This window comes from Cheilinus undulatus, linkage group 3 (assembly GCF_018320785.1).
Source record: "Cheilinus undulatus linkage group 3, ASM1832078v1, whole genome shotgun sequence".
NCBI lineage: Eukaryota > Metazoa > Chordata > Actinopteri > Labriformes > Labridae > Cheilinus > Cheilinus undulatus.
In genome coordinates, this window is record NC_054867.1 from 53790316 (window position 1) to 53810856 (window position 20541).

At 40.3% G+C, this 20541-nt stretch overlaps 1 protein-coding gene across 1 annotated transcript in view; it reads right to left on the reverse strand.

Moving 5' to 3' along the window:
- Nucleotides 1–20541, reverse strand: part of chd6 (chromodomain helicase DNA binding protein 6) — a 124206-nt gene that overhangs the window by 96175 nt on the left and 7490 nt on the right. The window lies entirely within an intron of this gene.

Genomic DNA, 20541 nt, shown 5'->3' on the forward strand with positions numbered 1-20541 from the left:
TCAGCTGATAGAAATTAAATAAAGAGGAGGTGAGATCCAGGGCTGAAGCGACTCTTTTTCATTTGTTTGCATTGAATGCATTCCCAAAAAGTGAGGATGTGATAATGAATCATTGGACTGAGTTTAAACTCACAGCAGGGGTCTGAACACAAAGACTCATTGAAACAGAACAGTGATAGTAAAAATAACCTCGCCTGGCTGTGTATCACTGCTGAAATACTACAGAGGAAATCTAATCTGTCCTCTGATAAGAAATAAAATCAGCTCTGAGCTTTAGATCCAGAAAGAGAAGCAGAGGAGGAAAAGGCTTTTAGAGGAAAATTGCAGCAATGAGGAAAAACATGAACTTCTGTGAATGAGCAGAAAAAGTCAACGCTGAGTAGACACTTCTAGAAACATGGACACCTGAGCAGGAACAGGTGTTTTCAGTGTTTACAGCGCTTTTTCACTTGATTTACATTTTGAATGAGTACTGTCTGAGTTAAATTAGTGATGGTAATGAGGCGTTCATACGAGAACTCAGCAACAGGGCTGGAGAATAAGTGCAAATTAGATTAAATCGCAGTATGGCCTGCTGCAATTTACAAAACGCACAGGTTGCAATATTTCTTTAACTTGAAATGTGTCAAAACAACAGTTTAAAAATCCTATTTTTTGCAGCTGCAGAGATCTTTTGCACATTATGAAACATTTGACACTTCATTTTTTTTTTTTCATTTGATCCTTCCCAACTATACTGAAGAATTTTCACAGGAATTCTAGGAAATTTCTTGGAAATTTCAGGGAAATTGGTTGGATGTTTTGGGGAATTTTCAATCGTTTTCATGGAATTTTGGGAATGCATCTGTAATTTTTTGGGGAATTTTATAAGACACTTTAAGGGGATTTGTTGCTTGAAACTTTCAAGGAATTTGCTTATAATTTGGGGGTGAACTTTATTAGAATGTTTAGGCTTTATAATGACAAAATAGTGTCAAAATACCAGTTTAAAATGCTATTTTTTTGCAGCTGCAGATTTTTTGCACATTATGTAAAAAATCAAGTGTCATATTTTTTATAATTGTTTACAAAAATCCTCCTTTTCATTTTTTATATGTCTTTTTTTAAATCAAAACCAGGAATTTACTCATAATTTGGGGTAAACTTTATTAGAATGTTTTGGCTTTATGACAACGTTTCAAAAAATGAAAATATCTAAAGGAGTTTTCATGTAAATTGGTGAGATTCATTTGTAAATTCTTAGGAATTTTATAGGAAATTTAGGACACCAGAGTCTTTGAAATTTTAAAGAATTTTGAGGAAATTAGGGAATTTGTCTGGATTTTTTAGATAATTTGTTTGGAAATTTTCAGTCATTTTTATGTAAATTTGGGACCCCATGATGTGAAATTTTTAGGAATTTTTTTTTTTTTAATTTGAGGCAATTTATTTGGATGTTTGGGGGGGATTTTCAGTTATTTTCATGGAATTTTTGGAATGCTTCTGTAAATTTTGGGGAATTTTTTAACATTTTAGGGGGAATTTGTTGCTTGAAATTTTCAAGGGATTTACATATAATTTGGGAGTAAACTTTATTAGAATGTTTAGACTTTATAGAGATGTTTCATTGTAAAAATGGGAATATTTAAAGGAATATGGGGATATTTTTTTCATTTGATCCTTTCCAAATATGTTTAGGAATTTCCACAGGAATTCTAGGAAATTTCTCGGAAATTTCGGGCAATTTGTTTGGATGTTGTAGGGGATTCATTTTCATGGAATTTTGGGAATGCAGCAGTAATTTTGGGGGAATTTAAAGGCACTTTTGGGGGAATTTGTTGCTTGAAACTTTCAAGGAATTTACTTACAATTTCGGGATGAACGTTATTAGAATGTGGAGGGGCTGCAGAGATCCACAGCTCAGGTGGGACAACCTGTTTTCACAGAACAGCTATTAGTCAAGCACTCCACAAATCTGGCCTTTATGGAAGAGTAGCCAGAAGAAAGCCATTGTTGAAAAAAAGCCATAAGGAGTCTCGTTTGCTAAAATCCATGTGGGAGACACACCAAACAAGGCAGAACTAACACGGCACACCACCCTGAACACACCATCTCCACTGTGAAACATGTGGGTGGCAGCATCATGCTGTGGGGGTGTTACTTTGTTGTTTGTTTTAAAGTTACTTTGAATCAAACTTCGGCTTTAGTTACTCTCTAAAGAGTTAAAAACTCAAACTACCGATTGAATGACATTCATGAGGAAGAGGTTAAACACTGCCTGAGAAAAACCCTAAACCCATACAAACATGAGGAATATAAAAAATCCGGTTGTTCGACATCTCTTGTTTCTTGTGTTTCTGACTCCTGTGGTCGAGCAGGTTCATGTTTTTACAGACTCGTCATTTTTAAAGCCGCAGTAACACGCCACTCTCTCCTGTCCAAACACCTCAGAGAAAAAGAAAAACAGCTGAGTTAGGTCTGAACGAGTGTGAAATCAGCACAGACCAACACTTCCCTCATGTGGACAGAAACAAACTACAAAATAAAACACGCACACACCCCGTCAGAATAAAAGAGTGGATGTTTCCTGTTTCCTCCCTTGGGGCTTTAGAAATCAGATTCTAACCTCTGCTGGGTTTATTTACTCTAACACTTCACAGCCCTCTCTCTCCACTCTCTCTCTCTCTGCTAAAAACAGGTCAGACGGAGGGACGGTAACTGGTTCCACCAGGCTGGTCGACCATTCACGCCTGCTATGAGCACGCTCACCTCTCTGCCTTGGAGGGAAATACCATGAAAGACACATAAGTCCAAAACCTACCCACAGTCTGTCATCACATGCTGAAGGCTTCACTGCAGACAGGTATACTGAAGGAGGGCACACTTCCTCTACAGCTTACACAAACACACCGCTGCAACATAAAACCATACTGCAATGACTAAGAGATTAAAGGGTAAATACACAATGTAAAACCTGGGATCCATTATGAGATGATATTCCATCCAAACCACCTACAGCGCTGGAAAAAGTGTTTTCCCATCCTGATTTCTTACTTTTCTCACAAGGCAAAGTTGCCAACGGCTTAGTTTTTTCAAAAATGGAGAGAAAAGGGCCCTGACATCCCCGGCATTACAAATATTCCATCCTCTGCCTTTGATGAGGTCATCAGAGCCTTCAAAACATTTCATCTTTGCCTTTGAAGATGATGTCAACAGAGTTTAAAAAACAGTCATTTCATGCCTTTGAAGATGATGTCATCAGAGCTTTCAAATCATTCCATCCACGCCTTGGAAGATGATATCAAAGCTTTAAAAACATTCCATCTTTACCTTTGAAGATATCATCAGAGCTTTCAAAACATTCCATCTATTCCCGTGAAGATGACATCATCAGAGTTTTAAAAACATTGTATCCCCTGCCTTTGAAGATGATGTCATCAGAGCTATCAAACCTTTCTGTCCCCTGCCTTTGAAGATGATGTCATCAGAGCTTTCAAATGATTCCATCTCTGTTTTTGAAGATAATTTCATTGGAGCTTTGAAGACATTCCATCCTCAGTCGTTGATCATGAAGTCCTCAAAGCCAACGAAACATTCCATCCTTTCCTTGGAAGAACGTTAGATGTTCTGGGTTCTTTCTGGACCTCCTAGCTGAGTGGTCATGTACTCTTTGAGTCATTTTGGTAGGCCCGCCACTCCTGGGAAGGTTCACCACTGTTCAGTTTTCTCCATTTGTGGGCCATGGCTCTCTCTGTGGTTGGCTGGAGTCCCAAAGCCTTAAAAATCTAAAAAGCCTAAAAAAGTCACTTTGTTTCTCATCTATTCTTTATTTTCTTCAGACCACTGCATGATGGACTTTTGTATTTTCTCAGGTTATCTTTGTCTAATATTAGAATTAGTTTGGTGATCTGATCACATTTAGGTGTGACAAATATGAAAACAATAAGGGATCAGGAGGGAGGGCAATACTTTTTCACAGCTCTGTACATCAGATCTCCCTCTGCTCTTCTTGCAGTGTCAAGCTCCAAAAAATGCACGAAAACTGCATACAGCAGACTGACACAGAGTTCAACATTTAAGTCTGCAGGAGGACGAATATCATGGCATATGCTGACAAGTAGAATCAGTAGAATAACACACAAACATCCCTAATCCAAACGGGTTTTAGTAGTGCTGTATTTTTCCTAGAATCATGTTGTTTATATTCAAATATGGTGATGGTCCCAGCTCCTACATTCATTCCCACTCTTCTCCTCCTCTGTCCCATTCAGACCAGGTGATATTAAAGCTTCACTGTACTTCATGTAAAAATCAGGAGCTCTGAACACGGTGTACCTGACATTCAGCTGAATCTCTCTGCTGTTTAACACCTGGATGATAAAACATCAGCAGCATCCAGCAGACAAACAATACACCCACACGTCTCACTAACTGCTGCATGGCTGAAAACAGAGGTGTAGGAACACACTCTTTAAATGCACTGTGTGAATTATACCACCAGGGGGCTCTCGACCAAAGCAACAACAAAAGATGATGAGTGGAGACCCATTGTGCAGCTCCTCCTTAAACCACCAGCCCATGTCATCTCGCAATTAAAGGAAAACAAAAGAAAATAAAAACAAATGGCTATAAATTTCAAGCCACACCATTTCATTTGAAACTAATTTATTTATATGACCCTATAACTACAAATTCAATTGAGTCAACTTCTGTGCTGACACCAACCTTTAAAGTGTAAGGAATGAGGACGAAAACTCCATTTACAACAGAAAGAGGCAGAAAAAGACTGATATTTACAACTGATAAAGGCTGATTTTTACAGCTGATATAGACTGATATTTACAGTTGATGTAGGCTGATATTTACAGCTGATATAGACTGATATTTACAGCTGATATAGGCTGATATTTACAGCTGATGTAGGCTGATATTTACAGCTGATATAGACTGATATTTTCAGTGGATGTAGGCTGATATTTACAGCTGATATAGACTGATATTTACAGCTGATATAGGCTGATATTTACAGCTGATGTAGGCTGATATTTACAGCTGATATAGACAAATATTTAAAGTTGATATAGACTGATATTTACAGCTGATAAAGACTTATATTTACAGCTGATATAGACAAATATTTACAGTTGATATAGGCTGATATTTACAACTGATAAAGACTTATATTTACAGCTGATGTACACTGATATTTACAGCTGATATGGACTGATATTTACAGTTGATATAGGCTGATATTTACAGCTTATACACACTGATATTTACAGCTGAGAAAGATTTATATTTACAGCTGATGTACACTGATATTTACAGCTGATATGGACTGATATTTACAGTTGATATAGGCTGATATTTACAGCTAACCACTCTTTTCTTAGACGATGCTTTCACCTTTGTGTCTGTACCATTGTATGCAGGCAGCTTGGGTTAATGTTTGGCATGTGGCTCCTTTTCTGCATGCCATTCCCCTCTCTCTCACCTCTTTTTTGTCCTCTTGCTTTTGTCCTCCTCTATATTAAACACATAAAAAGGACAAAAATAAACTTAGAAAAGAGGATAAACACAGTATTTCAGCCCTGTTTGGTTCAGTACCAAAAGGATAAGCAGACATAAAGACCTGCTGACTTTAACATGACCCTATTATCAGTACTACCTCTGTTATCTCAGTGTAATAAAATACTATCGACATGATTGGTCATAAAAAGAGTAATCAGCTGATAATCCATCAGACACCCTCCCATCCAGAGCAGGACACAGAAACATGAGCATACTGAAACGTGAATGTGTCGGGGGTATGTGGGACACTCCTGAACCTGCAGAGCGTCTACGTCAGGAAATCAGGACAAAACAGCATCACAGCCTCGTCATTCCATCTCCTGTTGCCATGGAGACACAGAGACCTAATCTGTCAATGAAGTAATCCCTGTGAGTTTATATGAGCAGAGATTTAGGAACAACCACAAACATATTTAGTCTCATTTGTGGGTTTAGAACTTAAATCCTAAATTAAATATGATCCTGGTTGGTTTTTCTTCTACTGCTGCTTTATTTGTAGATAAATGTCACATCTCTCTTCCTCTGCAGAATTTAGACATTTAAATATTCCAATAACATCACCACAGTGATATTAAGGGAATAAACATCCTCTGTTTTGGCTCCTCACTGTCTGTGCAGCTGATTTCATTAACTCAGAGTTAAACAGGTATTACTGCACACCTGGATGAAGTTACTACTGGGTTAGGACGAGTCTCACTGTTTCTGTTAATGGACCAAATATGATTTTTGCTAAGACTGAGCTCATGAGTACTATCATGTGACAACAATACGGTAGGATGCATACAGAAAAACCGAACTATCACATTATTAAAGACCGTCTCATGCATCGTTAAATCAACACGAGCTGTGAAACTTTCAATATTTCATTATAACATCTGATTTCATTTCCAGGGGTTAATTCATAGAATTTTCAAATTTCTGCAACTTTCCACCTTAGTCACTTGGTCCATCAGCAATAGGAGTGACCGGTAACCCGGACCAATTATACAGCCAGAGTCCCGGTCATTTCTGTTGTGGCTTTGTGTTGTTGTGTTGTGGCGTTTGCAATTGTTGTGACCTTTCTTGGCCACCATACACAGGGCCTCTACACCGCTTTCCACATTATTATGCAAAGGACATTTTTCTCTTATTTTCCTAAATATTAATGCAAATGACAGTCAGAGTATTTTTCAAGTCATCAGCCATTAGAGCATAATTCAAATGTTTTTGAACAAACTTCATAATGATAACCAGTATTTTTTTAAAAATAAAAAAACCTCAAAATGCACTTTTCCACATTATTATGAAAATGGTCATTCATTGAATTTGCAGCATTGGGAGGTCATATTTACTGAAATCAAAGCTATTTCAATCAAAAACATCTTAACAGGCAAAGTTCCATGTTAACATAGGAGCCATTTGTGGCTAATTCAGAGCACAGGCGGGTTCCTGCAGATAAAGACATAATGAGGAAGGTTTCTGACGGACAAATGCATCAGATTAAGAGAGCAGATGCTAAAATGTCATTACAAAGCAGCAAACAGGTATTTGAAGCTGCTGGTGCCTCTGGAGTCCCACCAACCTCAAGGTGTAGGATCCTCCAGAGGCTTGCAGTCATGTATAAACCTACTATTCAGCCCCCCCTAACCAATGCGCACAAGCAGAAACGGTTGCAGTGGGCCCAGAAATACATGAAGACTCATTTTCAAACTGTCTTGTTTACTGATGGGTGCCGTGCAACCCTGAATGGTCCAGATGGAGGAGTAGTGGATTGTTGGTGGATGGCCACCATGTCCCAACAAAGCTGTGATGTCAGCAAGGGGGGGGGCGGAGTCATGTTTTGGGCCGGATTCATGAGGAGAGAGCTGGTAGGCCCCTTTAGGGTCCCTGAAAGTGTGGAAATGACCTCGGCAAAGTATATAGAGTTTCTGACTGACCACTTCCTTCCATGGTACAAAAAGAAGAACCGTGCCTTCTGTAGCAAAATGATCTTCATGCATGACAATGCACCATCTCATGCTGCAGAGAATCCCTCTGTGACATTGGCTGCTATGGGCATAAAGGAGAGGAACTCATGGTGTGGCCCCCATCCTCCCCTGACCTCAACCCTACTGAGAACCTTTGGAGCATCCTCAAGCTAACGATCTATGAGGGTGGGAGGCAGTTCACATCAAAACCGCAGCTCTGGGAGGATATTCTGACATCCTGCAAAGAAATTCCAGCAGAAACTCTCCAAAAACTCACAAGTTCAATGGATGCAAGAATAGTGAAGGTGATATCAGAGAAGGGCTCCTATGTTAAGTGACCATTTTCACTTCTTTTCAACCTATAAAATCTTTTAAAACTCTGTTTTGCTTAATAACGTGGGACAGTGTATTTTGAGGTTTTCATTTTTTTTTTTAAATAACGGTTATCATTACGAAGTTTGTTCAAAAACATTTCAATTATGCTCTAACGGCTGATGACTTGAAAAATACTCTGTCATTTGTATTGATATTTAGGAAAATAAGAGAAAAATGCCATTTGCTTAATAATGTGGAAAGCGGTGTATATCACTCATTTGAAGATGATGCTTTGCACAATATGGCATGCTGTAGCCCAATGGTTCCCAACCTGGGGTCCAGGAACCTCTTGGAGGGGCGCCAAAGATCTCATGGGGGTCCAATGCTTTGTCTGCTCTGAGGTTTTCAAGATTAGATTTGCAAATATGAAGTAAAATCCCGATAAAGCTTAATAAACAGTTTATATAATGGTCTTCTTTTAAGAAGAACCTGTGAGGGGCCACATCCTTAGGAGTTTTATCAATGAATCAATTACATGGATGTTTATTGGCCACGGGACTGAAGCTCAGCTTGACTCTGAAACGAGTAGGGGGGCGCCAAGGAAAAATGGTTGGAACGACTGCTTTAACTAACTCCAGGGACAGTGGGGGTCCCCAGTTTCTAGCATCGTCATTTTTGGGGTCACGGGGGGAAATGTTTGGGAACCTCTGCCCTAGAGAGTAAAAAAATCTCCCTCCATCCCCCAGCAGAGGGGTTAAATCTCCGTCTTTAACCCTCAGGCGGAGCTTTAGCTGTCTCTCAGTGAAAACACTAAAATAGTGCTGTGTAGCTGCAGTCATGATGTGTGACAGCCAGGTGAATAAAGAGAGAAACCCTCCTTTAAACGTCTCCTTCTTCACATGGAAGTGAAACAGACAGCGTGGAGGATTTTTAAAGCTTTGTGCCAACCTGTTTTATCCTCACACACCTGTCAGCTATGAAGCAGGAATCAAATGTCTGCTCCTCGCTCAGGCTGCACCTTTTATATGCAGCATGCATACACTCACAGCAATGCATGTGAGAGAGAAAGGCTCCGTCTGAAATCCAAATTCATTACTAAAGAGGAAAAAACAAACATGTCTCCACTTCAGCCAGGGATGTCCCCACAGCGACAAGATCCACTGACAATTCAATAAACGTTTAAATTCAGACAAATCAGTGAGTACGAAAATAGTCCAAATTAATCTAACATGACCAACCATGTGATCAACACGTCACACGGATCTGACTAGTATGGCTAATAAAGAAGTCCTGCAAGTCTCTTCTTTGGAACGTCGACATCAGACAACTGTATCTCTATTCTAAAGATCTGTTATCCACAGCACAAGCAAGTGCCGGCAACAAAACCAGCTTGATCTCACTGACTGTTGCAGTATCCAAACGGCATGAAAGGCCACATAGTGGGGTGCAGAAGAGGTGAAATGATTCATCGATGTAGCCTATATCGATTAGGGCTGTTAACATTAACGCGTGCAAAAGTGCAAAGTGACAAAAATAGGTAAGAAGTGGCAAAAAATGAGTAACAGGTGGCATAAATGGTCAAAAAGTGGAAAAAATGAGTGGAAAGTGACTAAAATGGGCACTAATCAGCAAAAAGTTGGAAAAATGGGCATAAGAGGCATTTAATTGCAAAAAGTAGGATAAGAGTGTCAAAAACTGGCTAAAAGTGGCAAAAAGAAGTGGCAAAAATGGGCTAAAAGCAGTAAAATTGGAATACAAGTAGCAAAAAAATGCAAATAAGGGCAACGGAAATATACAGACAAAAATAGAGTTTGACAATTAAAGCCTTAGGTCAGATTTTCCTTTTTAAGGTTTTCAGGGAGAATCCTGTTTCAAATTATGGCATAAAAAAGCCACAAATCATCACAAATGAGCCACACGTTGAGTATCACTGCCCTAACGCATTAAAAAAACAATAACGCAGTTTAATCACATGACTAAGTTTGGCCACAACTTGCTCCCGTAGTCAGCTTGCGCGGATGTTTACGTCCCTGGGGTGAAAAGGTTAAAGGCGGGTCAAATGCAGCCAGCAGTGAGGAGTGAGGAGACAGGCTGAGGTTTGCTTCACGGCAAATTTCTTTTAAAACTCAGGCGAATAAAAGTTGAGATAAAAGCAAAGCTGTGTGCACACACTGCAGTAATGAATTGTCTTTACACTGAAGCACAACAGGTCTGAAGTACCACCTCCGGGCGAAACGCATCTTTGCTAATGTTAGCAAAGATGCTAACAAAAACACGGGATCAAGCCAAAACTCCAAGCTACACCGGCGCAGTCCAGCAGACCTGGATTTGTCCACAAAACAATGACGTCTAAGATAACTAATGCGACCGCTAATGGGTGGCCAGAGACTGCAGACCATCGACATCGTTGATGACAAGGGGCTTCAAGACATCACCCGGGTCGCCTCTGATGGCCCGTACCACAGAACACCTACGAGAACTGCTGTCACAAGAATCCATGAACTGTACGACAGCTAAAAAGGCAACTGAAGTGGAGCAGCTGGCTGAGCTACATTTATTACACTGAGGAGAGACTTCTGGACATCAGTCAGCAACTTTAGCTACCTCGGGGTAACAGCACACCTGATCATTCACTTTACAGCACAAGGTATTTTCTACCTGACGTGTTTGTCTGCTGAACTCGTTTACAGTTTATAAAGATTATTGCTCAGTGAATTCAGACACTCTGATTTACAAACTGTTACAACTACAATGAGATGTTAAAGTTTAAAAAATATAGTTTCTCAAATATTTCTTCATTCAAACACCATACTTTCACTTCTTTACCTGAACCAAAAATGTAAGTAAATGATGGTATTTAATAGGTATATTTATAAATAATGTTTTTTATAAAGCGCTCTCAAAGTAACCTTGCAAAGCAGATGATTCGCCCTTTTCAGTGTTTTTCACTGGTGAATCCATCTTCAAAGCTCCCGTCTGAACAGTCTGGGCCCAGTTAGAAAGTGACAGGACCAATCAGCGATGAGGGGCAGTCATTCAGGCGCGGTGGAGTCGTGACATAAGCAAGCAGCAGCAAGAGGCCAGTGCAATTATGGCGCAAGAGATTAGTGTGGATGCTGCTAAAGAGCCAGTTTAATCAGAACTTGATAACCCTAACCCTAGCCATGTTTTTTGCCCTGTCAAATTTTCTGAATTTGATCAAATCTGGGGGCCAGGTGGGAAGCCATGGGGAGCCTGATGTGGCCCCGGGCCTCCAGTTGATGATCACTGCTCTAGCCATCACTCTAAATCAGTGGTTTTCAAAGTGTGAGGCGGGCCTCCCCTGGGGGGCGCCACAGAGCTTCAGGGGAGGCACGGAACCATAAACCTAAAAAAAAGGTGATTTGCTTTTCTAACCTCTGCTGTGCATTCAGCAAAATGGATAGACGTATAGTTACTATAGGGACTACGCTATAGAGCAGTGTTACTCAACCAAAGAGCCAAATTTATGAAAAATACTTTTGCAAGAGCCACAATCTAAGAGGTGACAGTGGCAAAAACAGCTTGAAGTAGCACTAAAAATAGGTTAAAGGTGGCAAAATGGTCAAAACGCAACAAAAAATGGGCGAAAATGGGGAGGAAAAAGTGGAAACATGGTCAGAAAGTAGCAGAAATGGGTGAGAAGTGACAAAAAAAAGTGTGTGGAAAGTGACTTAAATGGGCAAAAAGCAGTAAAGAGTGTAAAAATGGTCAAAAAAAAGAGGAAACAAGTGGTTTGTAATGGCAAAGGGAAGTTTAAATGCGCAAAAAGTGGCAAAAAAATGGTAAAAAAAGGGAAATAATTTGGATAAAAGTGGCAAAAAATGGGAAAAAGGAAACAAGTGGTATTAAATGGCAATGGGCAACTTAAATGGACAAAAAGGAGGAAAGATTTTTAAATAAAAAAAAAAAAAAGGCAAAAATTGGGAAAAAGTGGCAAAAAGATGTTGCAAAAAATGAGCAAAAAGTTTTGGGGAAAAAGAGGGATATTTAATGATGAAAGGTGACTTAAATGGTCAAAAAGGTGAAAAGGGGCAAAAGTGGGATAAAAGTAGAAAAAAATGGGGGAAAAGAGGCAAAAAGAAGTTGTAAAATGGCCCAAAAAATATGAAAAAGGGGTATTTAATGGCATTATAACTGAATAAGAGGGAAAGGCAGATGTTTACGGACATTTGCAAACCAAAATATCCAAATATATTAATGTTAAAAATGTTTAAAGATTAGACATGAATGTTTGAAATGTTGTTTAATTAGTTTTTCATTTGAATCCTTTTTGTGGGTGGGGGGTCCACCGAATGAATAATTTCTTCTCGGGGGAGGCTCACTCTTCCACACTTTGAAAACCACTGCTCTAAATGATATCATTCATTTATTTGTCAGCAGAAATGTACACAGGTAAGCTTTTTTTCCAGATTTTTCAGAAAAATCAGACATCACCTTGACCCCTTTTCCAAAGCCTCTTGCATTTTTGGATAATAATGTGAAGGAGTTGTCATTTATTGCTTGTTTCCACTTTAAATGTCCCATTTTTATCCCCGAGCTCATTACTGGAGTAAACATGCTGCAGGATTCCTTTCCATCACCTGAGGAGGTGTGTTCATGCAGCAGACAGAAATCCTCGGTCTGTCCGTCTCAGACCGACTCTCTCTTTCCTCTGACCTTATTCCCTCCTCTCCTAAAACACCCAACGTCTGAGAATCACCAGGAGACGACTCGCTGGAGGGACGGCACCGAGCAGCCGTCTGCGTGTGCTTCCTCCCGACCACATCCAGGCGCTTTTATTCCTCGCCCCAAACACAAAGAGAGGAGAGAGTGTCATTAAAATGGAACACAGCCCGTCCTCGCCGCCCCCACGAGGGAACAAACAAAGAGGGGACAGAGCGGTGTGTTTTACAGCACGCTCAGACACGCGGCCGTCTCATATTAATTAGATTAATCACCAATAATGAGCTCGCAGGCTCGGACCTCTGCAGCCGCTCTGACACACTTCTAGTCCTGCAGAGCCTCCAGCTGACCTGCAGCGCTCACATCCTCGTTTAGAGCGCCGGAGCTATTTTTAAGGAGAATCCTGCAGCTTTTTCCACTCAATGAACCACATCAGCACTCCAGAACCTCTGCATGGAGACAACATGTTCAAAAAAACACACTCAGCTCATACAGAAAGCAGAGTAACATGTGTTTTACTGAGTTATTAAACAGCTCCACAGAATGAGACACCAACATCACAGAAAAGGCTGATTGTTCTACCTTTTCCTCCTCTATAAATCTCCATTCCTCCCTGCAGTTAAGGACTTAACCAATGATCATATCTGAAAATGTATTAACCAGAACCAGTCATCACCGATCAATCACCACTGGTTTATCGCTCATGCTTCCACACTGTTCTTAAACAGCATCTGGGCTGGGCGATTAATCACAAATTAGATTAAATCGCATATGGCCTGCTGCTATACTCTAATCGCAGACAGTGCAATATTCCTTTAACTTGAAATGTGTCAGAAAAACAGATACAGTTTTTTGCAGTGGATGTTTAATGCTCTACAGCAGTGTTACTCAACCCTGCTCAACCAAAGAGCCAAATTGTTGTATAATGCCTTTGCAAGAGCCACAATCTAAGTGGTGAAAAGTGACAAAAAAGGCATGAAGTACGATCAAAATAAGTTCAAGGTGGCAAAAATGGTCAAAATGCAGCAAAAATGGATGAAAAGGGGCGGAAATTGGGAGAAAACCTGGAAAAAAAAGTCAGAAAGTAGCAAAATTGTCCAAAAAAAAAAAAAAAATGGTGAAAAGGGCAAAAATGGGGAAAAAAGTTGCAAAAAGAAGAGGCAAAAATTTTGGAAAAAAGGAGACTAGTGATATTTAATGGCAAACGGTAGCTTATTTAGACGAAAAGAGGCAAAAAATGGGAAAAAGGACAATAAAGGGAAAAAAGTGGCAAAAAGAAGAAGCCAAAATTTTGGGGAAAAATTAAAGAAGTGGTATGTCACGGCAAAAAGTCGCATAAATGGGCAAAAAGTGGCAAAAAATGGTGAAAAGGGGCAAAAAACTTTGGATTACAGTGGAATAATTGAGGAAAAAGTGGCAAAAGAAGCTGCAAAAGGCCCCAAAAAGAGGGGTAATTAATGGCAAAAGATAGCTGAAATGGGTGCAAAGTGGCAAAAATGGTGAAAATGGCAAAAAAAAAAGGTTTTTTTTACGTTTTCTGGGGGAATAATATTTCAGATTAAGACATAAAAGAGCCACATGTTGAGTATCGCTGCTCTACACTACATGCAGAGAGTTTCTTTTGTGGATTTTTTTTTTGTTTGTTTTACAAAAATTTGACTTTTCTCCTTCATGTATGTGTTTTTCTTATTCAAAATAAGAATAACAAGAAAAGATATGGATCACTATGCCTTTTCTTTTTTAAAGTTATGTATTCCTAGTTTTATCTAATACGGTGCTCTTTTTAACAAAGACTGATTTATTGCTTGTGTTTGTTAAACATAACATTCACATTATTTTTGCAAATCGTTCAGCCCTAACAGCGTCCCTACATTAATTAGAGCAGTGATACTCAATGTGTGGCTCTTTTGTGATGATTTGTGGCTCTTTAATGTCTAAATTTGAATATTATTCCCCCTGAAAAACTTAAAAAAAGGGAAACTGACCACAGAAATTATCCATTGCAAGTCACATTAATCCAGGGGTTCTCAACCTTTACAGCCCGCGACCCCCAAAATAAAGGTGCCAGAGACCGGGGACCCTCACTGTACCTGAAGGCAGCTGAATACAGCCATGTACATTCAAGAATAGTCAGACAAGGCCGTCCATGAGGGGGGTAAAGGGGAGGACTTTCGGGGGCCCAGCCACGAAGTCAGCAAATTATGGTCCATTGTTATATTAATCTGTGATATCCACATATTTTTTTTACCTGAATAATAACCACTGTTATCAAGGGAGTTTGAAATTATTTTTGTTGCAGTATAGGTCTATAGATATCTTAAAAATGTAAATCATTTTTATTTAAATCAGAAATAAAATAGGTTAAAAAAAACAAAGAAAATGGTAGAAAAGGTGGTGAAATGAATTTTAAAAACCATAGATATTGGTTAAAAGTGGCAAAAATAGGCATGAAAAATAGTGAAATGTGGTTAAACAGGCTAAAAAAAGCATAAAATGGGGTAATAAGGGGTTAAAAGTGACAATAATGGGTCAACAGAGGCAACATTAGGTTGAAGAAGTGGTGGAAAGGGGTTAAAAGTGATAAAACTGTCTTAAAAGTGGAAAAAATGCACAGAAAAAGTGTTGAAATTTGATTAAGAAGCGGCAGAAATGGGAGGAATGTAGAAAAAGGGAATAAAAAGGGGCAAAATTTGGCAGGAAAAAGTGATGAAAGTGTTTGTGTGAAGTGGCAGAAAAAGGGTAAAAAGAAGCAAAAATGGGCTCAAATTGTGAAAAAAATATTCTCACTTTCTTTAACTCATCTGGCGACCCCCTCCCAGTGTCTCACGACCCCCAAAGGGGTCCTGACCCCAATGTTGAGAACCCCTGCATTAATCAGTTTGTTTCCCACACGTATAGAGTTTGCTTTATTTGTCAGTCCTAATTTTTTGCCGGTATATTTCCGTTGCCCTTACTTGAATTTTTTTGCCGCTTTATTTCAAATTTTGTAATCAATTTTACTGTTTTGAGCCCACTTTTGCCTTTTAATGCCACTTATTTTCCATTTTTGACAATCTTGCCAACTTTTTTCATGTTTTATTCATTTTGCTATGTCTATGCGGTTTTTTTTTGTTGGGTTTTTTGGGGGTTTTTTGCCATTTTTGCCACCTGTAACTTGTTTTTTTTGTAACTTCTCACCTATTTTTGCCACTTTTTGCCTTTATACTGCCACTTTTTCTGCCTAATTTTGTAACTTTTCATTGAGTTGTTGCCATTTTATGCTGTTTTTTTGGTCCATTTTTGCCACTCTCTGCTGCTTGTTGCCCACTTTCCCACTTTATGCTGCTTTTAGCTTATTTTAGTCACTTGTCACTCATTTTCCTGCCATGTTGTTGCTGCTTTTTAACTGTTTTTTTCACCTGTAATTCAATATTTTGTCAGTTCTCACTCATTTTACCACTTCCTATCTTTTTAGCCACTTTCTTTCCCTATTTATGTCACTTTTCAACCAGTTTTTTCCACTTTATTGCGTTTATTCATCAGTTTTCCACCTTTACCTTATCTTTATTGCCACTTCAACCCATTTTTGCCACTTTTCACCACTTAGATCATGGCTCTTGTGAAGGTATTTTTCAACAATTTGGCTCTTTGGTTGAGCAGGGTTATGTAAAACTGAATTAGAGCCAATTAACTACCAACTACAACTATGGATCCAGAAAGGACATAACCTCTGAACAGCAGATCAACATAGAAACACATCAAATGCATCTTTATCTTTTCTTTATAGCAGTGCCTATCATCACAATATTGAAAACGTTATTGCACAGTGCCCAGGTAGATTTACAGCTGCTAAAGCTGCCAAACTGTCTTGTGCTGATGACAGCAGGGATGCAAGATATTATCAACACCACATCTTCAAATGCAGATGAGAAAATTCATGCTGATAGATTATTGTTGGGCAGTGAACTTGTTTTAAGGAAGTAAAAGTGATTACATTTGCCTATAACAGGATAAAGCAACAAATATGGGTAAAGAGAAGAAAAACAAAGGCAGAAATGGGCAAAAAGTGGTTAAAAGTAGGAAAAAGAGTGGCAAAAAATGGGTTTATAATGAAAACTAACATGGTAAAACCTGCAGAAACAGAGAAACACTCTTCTCCAAAATGAAGTAACTGTGAGCCAGGATGCTAGCAACAATGCTACTGATCCAATACACACTGATATCAATATATCACAACTGAGGGGGCCACTCTCTGGGTCTATCTAGGTCCATTCTCTGGGTTTATCAGGGTCCATTCTCTGGGTTTATCAGGGTCCACTCTCTGGGTTTATCAGGGGCCAATCTCTGGGTTTATCAGGGGCCACTCTCTGGGTTTATCAGGGTCCATTCTCTGGGTTTATCAGGGGCCACTCTCTGGGTTTATCAGGGTCCATTCTCTGGGTTTATCAGGGTCCAGTCTCTGGGTTTATCAGGGTCCATTCTCTGGGTTTATCAGGGTCCATTCTCTGGGTTTATCAGGGGCCATTCTCTGGGTTTATCAGGGTCCACTCTCTGGGTTTATCAGGGGCCAATCTCTGGGTTTATCAGGGGCCACTCTCTGGGTTTATCAGGGTCCATTCTCTGGGTTTATCAGGGGCCACTCTCTGGGTTTATCAGGGTCCATTCTCTGGGTTTATCAGGGGCCACTCTCTGGGTTTATCAGGGGCCAATCTCTGGGTTTATCAGGGTCCATTCTCTGGGTTTATCAGGGGCCACTCTCTGGGTTTATCAGGGTCCATTCTCTGGGTTTATCAGGAACCATTCTCTGGGTTTATCAGGGGCCACTCTCTGGGTTTATCAGGGGCCACTCTCTGGGTTTATCAGGGGCCACTCTCTGGGTTTATCAGGGTCCATTCTCTGGGTTTATCAGGAACCATTCTCTGGGTTTATCAGGGGCCACTCTCTGGGTTTATCAGGGGCCACTCTCTGGGTTTATCAGGGGTCATTCTCTGGGTTTATCAGGGGCCACTCTCTGGGTTTATCAGGGGCCATTCTCTGGGTTTATCAGGGGCCACTCTCTGGGTTTATCAGGGGCCACTCTCTGGGTTTATCAGGGGCCATTCTCTGGGTTTATCAGGGTCCATTCTCTGGGTTTATCAAGGGCCATGCTCTGGGTTTATCAGGGGCCACTCTGGGTTTATCAGGGTCCATTCTCTGGGTTTATCAGGGGCCACTCTCTGGGTTTATCAGGGTCCATTCTCTGGGTTTATCAGGGGCCATTCTCTGGGTTTATCTAGGTCCATTCTCTGGGTTTATCAGGGGCCATTCTCTGGGTTTATCAGGGGCCACTCTCTGGGTTTATCAGGGGCCAATCTCTGGGTTTATCAGGGGCCATTCTCTGGGTTTATCAGGGTCCAGTCTCTGGGTTTATCAGGGGCCATTCTCTGGGTTTATCAGGGGCCATTCTCTGGGTTTATCAGGGTCCATTCTCTGGGTTTATCAGGGGCCATTCTCTGGGTTTATCAGGGTCCATTCTCTGGGTTTATCAAGGGCCATGCTCTGGGTTTATCAGGGGCCACTCTGGGTTTATCAGGGGCCATTCTCTGGGTTTATCAGGGGCCACTCTCTGGGTTTATCAGGGTCCATTCTCTGGGTTTATCAGGGGCCATTCTCTGGGTTTATCAAGGGCCATGCTCTGGGTTTATCAGGGGCCACTCTCTGGGTTTATCTAGGTCCATTCTCTGGGTTTATCAGGGGCCATTCTCTGGGTTTATCAGGGGCCACTCTCTGGGTTTATCAGGGGCCAATCTCTGGGTTTATCAGGGGCCATTCTCTGGGTTTATCAGGGGCCACTCTCTGGGTTTATCAGGGGCCATTCTCTGGGTTTATCAGGGTCCATTCTCTGGGTTTATCAGGGTCCATTCTCTGGGTTTATCAGGGTCCATTCTCTGGGTTTATCAGGGTCCAGTCTCTGGGTTTATCAGGGGCCATTCTCTGGGTTTATCAGGGGCCACTCTCTGGGTTTATCAGGGGCCATTCTCTGGGTTTATCAGGGGCCACTCTCTGGGTTTATCAGGGGCCATTCTCTGGGTTTATCTATCAACTGATTGATTTAGGCTTATAGTTATAATGTGAACAGCTAAATAAAAAACATTTATGATATTTCGGCCATATCATGGTGTCTGCTCACTGAAGTGAAAATATCAGTCTTTACTCTCCTGTTGATAAATTCTGCTGAAAGAGCAGAAACATTTAAAGAAGCTGCAGGAGGAGAAGAGTCGAGTTAAAACACCGTTAGCCGATAAATTAAGACTTCATTGTCTAATATTATTTATAAAATTATTTTATGGTTTGCGATAACTGAAGTAGGTTAGAAAATTAGTTTAAATCATTTAGCAAGTAATCATGTTACATTTGGTTTTGCAGAATTTGCACAGAGTATTTAGTTTCTGTTTCTCTACAACAAGTGGCTCATAACATTCATCCTGTTGTCTCCATAAAAACATTTTATTTTTAAATACCTAAAGGGGTTACATACACTGCAGGGTTTTATAAAGGTGCAGAGAAATTTACATTTGAAAGTTTTCTCCAAAACAGTAACTTAAATCTATTTTAACCCTCTAAATCACCAGCAGAGATACTACAACTGCCACTGACGAGTCTGCCATCATGGATTCATCCAGAATATTTCAGCAGAAACACAACACAGCCAGAGACGGCAAAGCAATACAACCAGATATCACAGCAGGAAATTTGATTCAAACAACCTGATGCATCTCTTCATCACCTCCAAGCTGAACAACACGGTACCTTCTTCACTAGACTGTCAGAACAACACAGGAAGTCTCAGTTTAGCAAAGCGCTGCTTCTGCTAAAACTCTGTTTAGTGTCTGCACATCCTCACAAACTCGACTGCATTTATATTTCATATTTCATATTGATTAGCCATGTTTTTATTTAGCACTTTCATTTTCACGAAAGGGAAATCTAAAATTATTTTGAAAACAGAACTGTAAAAACTTCAGGTTCTATATTTTTATGCTCCTTAATATTTATATTTATTGAGATGAGAACTGCACACCCCCTAAACTCTCATTATTATCTAGATTTTCATTGATAACCAAGCAGGTAGACTCATGATAGCATTAATGGATTCTGTCAGAGCTGCAGTGTTGCAATAACTGCAATCTCACTTTATTACCAAATTTATACATATACAGCACTGTGCAGAAGGTTTAGGCATGTTTGGGCCAAAATCTGAGGCTGAAGTAAGGCGTGTAATGGCAAGTACGCCCACCTGAGGGCCCCATCGGACGGGAAGGAGGACTGGCACAACCCAGGTCATGCTCTGGATGTCTTTGTACATTACCAAGGGCATGGGACAATAATCTGATGAAAACAAAACAAAACAAAAGCTTTAGTGCGGAGTTATGGGTAGATGTGGCATTTAAACATAGCCTAGGCCCTAGGGTACTGTTAGGGGGGGTAGGAGGGCTGCCACAACCCCCCGGTTGTCGTGTGTATGTTCTAAGCACCTGAAAACTGTTGGTGGTTGCTGGGCGTATTACCAGGGGTGCAAAAGCCCAGACAAAACAAATGCTGTTGAGCTCGACCTTGGCTGCTGAGCGACACACGTTCATGTCAAATGTGTCGACACTTACTCTGGCCCCCGTCCCTCCTCTCTTCAGCCCGGGGTTGTGGAACATCAGGACCTGTGAAGGACCATTAGTGCTCTACATGCCTACAACTTCTGCACAGTACTGTATATATATATATATGTGTGTGTGTGTGTTTGTGTGTATGTATTTATATACATACATATACCAGGGCTGTACGTTAACTTTTTTTGCACCTAGCACTGGTACTATAGAGGTCAACAATCTTGTAGCACAGAAAAAAAACCAGCAGCACAGTATATAGATGTTTGTTAAATCTCTAAAACCAACCAGTAACCAAAAATACATGCCCAGTAAGTGAAAGTACTTGAAAAACAAAACCAAAACAGCCTAAAATACAGCCCTACATTAACGTCTAACAAAGCTAACAGCCAATCATTGTTAAGAATTTTGAGGTGCAGCAGAGAAGAGAG